The sequence below is a fragment of the Manihot esculenta genome, chromosome 6 (assembly GCF_001659605.2).
Source record: "Manihot esculenta cultivar AM560-2 chromosome 6, M.esculenta_v8, whole genome shotgun sequence".
Classification (NCBI taxonomy): Eukaryota; Viridiplantae; Streptophyta; class Magnoliopsida; order Malpighiales; family Euphorbiaceae; genus Manihot; species Manihot esculenta.
In genome coordinates, this window is record NC_035166.2 from 11,292,850 (window position 1) to 11,300,116 (window position 7,267).

Genomic DNA, 7,267 nt, shown 5'->3' on the forward strand with positions numbered 1-7,267 from the left:
GGATCACCATACACATAGGGTCAAGCACAACCTCTAATCCTCAATATCATTTTTACATAACATAACTATTCATAACTTTACATCATTTTACAATTCATCATGTCCACATTCTAGCTATTACATACACATAACTTCATCCATCTTGACTTCTCTGTCTAGCCCGTACCTGCAACCCTGGGGGTTTAGGGACAAGGGATGAGCTACTAGAGCCCAGTGAGCAGAATAGTAAAACATTTAAAATACATGTTATCATGGAATGCAACACAACACAAACATTTCACATCAAGGATGGACATGACCACCAAAATTTCCTGCAGAGTCAGTATGCCTGGCCCGGCCAGGTCTTACAACCTTCGTATGCCTGGCCCGGCCAGGTCTTACATCATCTGTATGCCCGGCCCGACCGGGTCTTACAACAACTCTAGGACTATTGGGGTCGCCTAGGTCCATCCACATCATCATAGTCATCATATTATGCAATGCGTCATATTCGTGGAACTAGTGCAATCAACCTACTACATATCATCATGATACATGAGCATGCTTTAGGCATTTGATTTCATAAAATAAAGATTTAGTTTAATTCTACTCACCTCTGGCTAGCTCTGACAATGACTGAAACAACTGACTCACTGCTGGGGTCCTCGGTTCCTCTGGTCCGAACTTACACAGGTGGACTCAAATGAGGGACCAAACAAACTAGAACAAGACTCTAAAACATCCCCCCAAAAACCCCCTAAAACACCTCAAAACAATCATGCACAACATATAAAGGAAGGCTGAATAGGGCACTTTCGACAGCAGGTTCGGTGGCCGAAAGTCCCTCCAGAGCCCAAAGTCAGGCAGGTTCGGCGGCACCTTCGGCGGCACCTTCGGCGGCCGAAACTCCCAGACAGAGACGAAACTCATGCATGTTCGGTGGCACTTTCGGCGGCCGAAACTGCCCTCCAGAGACGAAAGTCTTCTTTCAGGGGCAGGCTTCGGCAGCCGAAGGCTGCTTCCACAAGCGGGTTCGGCGGCCGAAAGTTCCTTCGGCGGCCGAACCTGAGTTTCTCCAAAGTGGCAGAAACTCAGCTCCAACATGCACATTTGCCTCCCAAAACCTTTAATCATGCATATAGCTCAACCAAAACATGCTTAAACACATACATAAGCTCCTAGGGGCTTCAAACTATCCTAAACCCCATCTACAACACATCAACATATCCACATTGTTCAAAATCACCCATTAAACCCATAAACTCAAAATAACCTAAACATGAAATCCTACTTCATGAAGCAACTTAAAACTTGTTTAGAACATATAGTGAGCTCAAGATCGGCCCTTACCTCTTGAAGATTGAGAGGAAAACGATCCTAGCTCGGAGATGGGAGAGATTGAGTTCCTTGAACTTCAAAGCTCCAAAACTTGCTTTATACCCGAGAATCTTCAAAACAAAGTTGCAAACTCATAAAAATCATGAGGAATGGAAGGAAGAAACTCAAGATTGGTGAGGGACGGCTGAGAGCTCACCTTGGCCGAAAATGGGGAGAAAAGCTCACCCGTTTCGGCTAAGGGACCCTTTTATAGGTGGCTGGCCAGGCCACATTCGGGGGCCGAACGTGCCTCCGCATGCATGCCATGTTCGGCGGCCGAACATGAGGTTCGGTGGCCGAACCTGGACTTCCCTCACTTATACTTTCGGGGGCCTAAAGCACTCCCGAAGTGCATGCATGTTCGGCGGCCGAACCTGGGTCTTCCTCCAAGATCATTTTCATGCAAAAAGTCATTTTCATTCTTGATTAAAAACATAAAATACATTAAAACACTTTATAAAAACATGATTTTACCCTTCTAGAGGTCCCCGACACTCGGGATTCCACCGGACGGTCACCGGAGTCTAGCCGGGTATTACATTCTCCCCCCCTTAAGAACATTCGTCCCCGAATGTTCCTCAACTAACACATACTAAGCATAAAACATATCATACTCATAAAACACACAAGAACTAACCTTAGAAAAGATAAGGGTATTGCTGGAGCATGGACTCCTGTGTCTCCCACGTGCATTCTTCCATATTGTGGTGGTTCCAAAGGACTTTCACCATCGGGATTTCCTTGTTTTTCAACTTTCTGATCTGGGTGTCTATGATTTGCACTGGCTGCTCAACATAAGTGAGATCTTCTTGGATCTCCACATCAGGCTCACTAAGAACCTTGCCCGGATCTGACACGAACTTCCTCAACATGGAAACATGGAAAACCGGATGGATTCTTCCCATTGAAGCAGGTAAATCTAGCTTGTACGACACATTCCCAATCTTTTGCAAGATTTCAAAGGGTCCGATGTATCGTGGGGCTAATTTACCTTCTTTCCAAAGCGAACCACTCCTTTCATAGAAGACACCTTAAGCAATACCAGATCCCCCTCCTAAAACTCTACCTACCTTCTGCGGATGTCTGCATAACTCTTCTGCCTGCTTGCAGCAGTCTTGATTCTTTCTCTGATTATGGGTACCACCCTGCTGGTGATCTCTACAAGCTCAGGCCCTGCCAAGGCCTTTTCTCCAACCTCTTCCCAGCAAACAGGTGATTTGCACTTCCTCCCATACAAAGCTTCATATGGAGCCATCTCGATGCTAGCATGATGGCTGTTATTGTAGGCAAACTCCACCAAAGGTAGATGCTGCCTCCAAGAACCGCCAAAGTCCAGCACACACATTCTAAGCATATCCTCTATTGTCTGGATGGTCCTTTCTGATTGTCCGTCCGTCTGTGGATGGAAAGCAGTGCTAAAATCCAACCTGGCACCCATGGCATTCTGCAGACTCCGCCAAAACCTGGAGGTGAACTGGGGTCCTCTATCGGACATTATTGAAACAGGAACCCCATGCAGCCTGACGATCTCATCAACATATACCTGCGCCAACTTGTCCACAGAATAGCCACTCCTGACAGGGATGAAGAGAGCAGATTTGGTGAGTCTGTCCACAATCACCCATATGGAGTCCAATCTGTTGGACGCCGCCGGTAACCCCACTACGAAGTCCATAGCTATATTCTCCCATTTCCACTCTGGAATAGGTAGCGGGTTAAGCATTCCAGCCGGCTTCTGATGTTCCAGCTTCACCCTCTGACACACTTCGCAGGCTGACACAAACTGTGCCACTTCTCTCTTCATAGCTGGCCACCAATAAACCTTCTTCAGATCTTGATACATCTTGGTGGCTCCGGGGTGAACGCTGTATCTTGCATTTGAGCCTCTCTCATAATGTCTCCTTTTAGCCCTATATCGTCTGGTACACATAATCGGCTCCCATAGCGAAGGATCCCCTTGTTGTCGAATCTGAACTCACTATCCTTGCCTGACTGAACAGTCTTGGCAATCTTCACTAACTTTGGGTCCTCATGCTGTTTCTGAGCCACCTGCTCCAGAAACACGGGTGCCACTCTCATCTGAGCAATCAATGCACCTGTACCAGACAACTCCAACTGTAGACCTTCATCAACGAGCTTGTAAAACTCCTTCACCACTGGTCTCCTCTCTGCCGATATATGGGACAAACTGCCAAGTGATTTTCAGCTTAAGGCGTCCGCCACAACATTCGTCTTACCCGAATGGTACTGAATCTTGCAATCATAATCACTCAGCAGCTCCACCCATCTTCTCTGCCTCAAGTTCAAATCTCTTTGACTCAGGATGTACTGTAGGCTCTTATGATCTGTAAAGATCTCACATTTAACCCCATAAAGGTAGTGCCTCCACATCTTGAGTGCAAAGATTACTACTGCCATCTCAAGGTCATGTGTAGGGTAATTCAACTCGTGCTTCTTCAGCTGTCTAGAAGCATAAGCAATCACCCTTTCATTCTGCATTAGTACACAACCCAGTCCCACCCGGGATGCATCACAATAGACTGAGAAGTCTTCATTACTAGATGGCAGAGCTAAAGCACTGGTGCTGAAGTCAACCTCTTCTTGAGCTCCTCAAAGCTCTCTTCGCACTGGTCGGTCCACACAAACCTCTGGTTCTTCCTGGTCAATCTGGTCAGAGGAGCTGCAATCTTTGAGAAGTCCTGAACGAACCTCCTGTAGTAACCTGCCAAACCCAAGAAACTCCAGATTTCTGTCACTGAAGTGGGTCTAGGCCAGTTAGCCACAGCTTCTACCTTCTTGGGGTCCACCTCTATCCCATTCTCTGACACAATATGCCCCAAGAAGGAGATGCTCCTCAGCCAGAACTCACACTTGGAGAACTTGGCATACAAGCCATGTTCTCTCAAGGTCTGCAGAACCAACCTCAGATGATGGGCATGCTCCTCTGCATTCCTGGAATACACTAAGATATCATCTATGAAGACAATCACAAAGTGATCCAGGTACTGGCTAAACGCCCTATTCATGAGATCCATGAATGCTGCAGGGGCGTTGGTTAACCCGAACGGCATTACAAGGAACTCAAAATGCCCATATCTGGTCCTGAAAGCCGTCTTCGGCACATCCTCTTCTCTGATCCTCAGCTGATGGTACCCGGACCTTAGATCTATTTTGGAGAAACAACCCGCTCTTGCTAGCTGGTCGAATAGATCATCGATCCTTGGCAGAGGGTACCTATTCTTGGTAGTGACTTTGTTCAACTGCCTGTAGTTGATACAAAGTCTAAGGGATCTATCCTTCTTTCTCACAAACAAGACTGGAGCGCCCTAACGTGAGGTACTCGGTCGGATGAAGCCCTTTTCTACCAGCTCTTGCAACTGTTCTTTCAATTCCTTCAACTCAGCTGGAGCCATCCTGTAGGGAGGGATAGAGATCGGTCTGGTTCCAGGCATCAATTCTATCTCGAACTCTATCTCCCTAGCAGGTGGTAAACCTGGCAGCTCGTCTGGGAAGACATCTAAGAACTCTCTGACCATTGGTACTGAGGCGGGCTCTCTAACCTGACTGCTAAGCTCTCTCACATGAGCCAAATACCCCTGACATCCCTTCCTAAGCAACCTACGAGCCTGAAGAGCTGATATCAGACCTCTAGGTGTACCCCTCCTGTCTCCCCGGAAGACAACCTCTGACCCATCCTAACTTCTGAACCTGACTACCTTGTCCCTGCAGTCCAAGGTAGCACCATGGGTAGATAACCAGTCCATCCCTAGAATGACGTCAAAATCTGTCAAGTCTAGAACCACAAGGTCGGCGGAAAGGCATCTTCCCTCTACAAAGACTGGACTGCACTGGCAGACTGACTCTGCCACTGATGGATCACACTTGGGTCCACTGACCCAGAGAGGACACTCTAACCCAGAGATCATCAGACCCAACCTCTCTACGGCTCTCGGAGCAATAAAAGAATGAGATGCACCAGGGTCCATCAAGGCATACACATCTGAACAACCAATGACTAAGTTACCTGCCACCACGGTGTTAGATGCATCTGCCTCTTGCTGAGTCATCGTGAAGATCCGTGCTGGAGCTGATGGACCTTCACCTCTGAAACCCGCTGAAGAAGAGGCTGACCCTCTCCCTCTGCCTCTGCCACTGGCCTGAGTCATGGCTGGAGCTGCTGGCTGCGCTACACTACTTGAAGCTGTTTGCTGGGACTGAGCCATAGGTATTGTCCTAGGACACTCCCGAGCCATGTGTCCCTCTTGCCCGCATCTGAAGTAGGCTGTTGTCCCAGCCCGACAAACTCCCTTGTGTGGCTTACCACACCTTGCACAAACTGCATTATCCGCACCAGAGCTTGAGCCACTCCCTAGTCCCAGACTGGACTTGATCATGTTCCAGAACTTGTTCTTCTTGGGCTTCTTAGTGGGATTACCCCACTTTTTGCTACCTGAAGCTACTGCACTCAAAGAAGAAGAGCCTAGGGTCTTAGAACCAGAAGGTTGTGCCACTGACTGCTTAACTGTCCCCTGAATGATGGCACTGGCCTCCATCTTCCGGGCCATATCCACTATGGCATGGAAGCTCTCCCTATCTGCTGACTGGATCAAGGAGGAATATCTGGAGTGGAGTTTCATGATATACCTCCTTGACTTCTTCTGGTCTGAGTCAAGATTTTGCCCTGCAAATGGCAACAGCTTCAAGAATCTGTCTGTGAACTCATCCACACTCATATCATCAGTCTGCCTCAACTGTTCAAACTCTATCATCTTTAATTCCCTTGAGCTATCAGGGAAAGCCCATCCTGCAAACTCGTTTGCAAACTATTCCCAAGACATACTATCCACCCTCGGGTTCATATAATTCTTAAACCACTCACGGGCCTTCTTGCATTTGAGTGTGAACCCAGCCATCTGAATGGCTCTACTGTCATCCGCCCCAATCTCGTCTGTGATCACCTTGACCCTTTCAAGATACTCAAACGGGTCATACCCTTTTTCATATTGAGGAGCACCCAACTTCATATAGTCGGTCATCTTGACCTTGCTCCCACCAGATGAGCTAGGCTTAGGTACTGGGGTTTCTGGAACTGTGGTTTCTGCTGGTGGAGGAGGAGGTGCAGCATCCCCTGGGGTAGGGTTTACTGGATTTGGATAGTAGGGTGGAGGTGGATACATTGGGTACTGTGGGTATGGTGGATAGTAAGGTGGGTATGGCATCTGTGTGGGATAAGGGTTAAAGCTATGGTAATCCGATGTGCCTCCCATCGAATACCCGGGGTTTTGTGAGAAGGGTGGGTGGTAAGGTGGCTAAACAAATCCCGAGGCCTGAGTGCCTCTTTGGGACTCTCCCATCCCTTCTTCTGACATGCTAACTCCCAGGCTGCCATCCCTCCTCTGCTCTACATCCATCTCATCCCCCATATCCTCTGACATTCCTCCCTGAACTGTTCCCCTCGCTGATCCGCTTCTACCCAGATCCAAAGACCTTCTAGGGTCTCTTACTGCTCTTTCTCTGCTGGACCTACTATGCAATACCCGGCTAGACTCCGATATTGGAATTCCTACCGTCCGGTGGAATCTCGGATGTCAGAAGCCTCTAGTAGGGTAGAAACATGTTTTCATAAAATGTTTTAATGTATTCCATGGTTTTAAGTAAAAAGGAAATGAGTTTTTGCATGAAAACAACCTTGGAGGAAAACTCAAGTTCGACCGCCGAACATGCTTGCATTTCGGGTGTGCCTTAGGCCCCCAAAGGAATAAGTGAGGGAAGTCCAGGTTCGGCCGCCGAACCTCAAGTTCGGCCGCCGAACATGGCATGCATGCGGAGGCACGTTCGGCCCCCGAACGTGGCCTGGCCAGCCACTATAAGAGGGTCCCTTAGCCGAAAACGGGCGAGCTTTTCTCCCCAT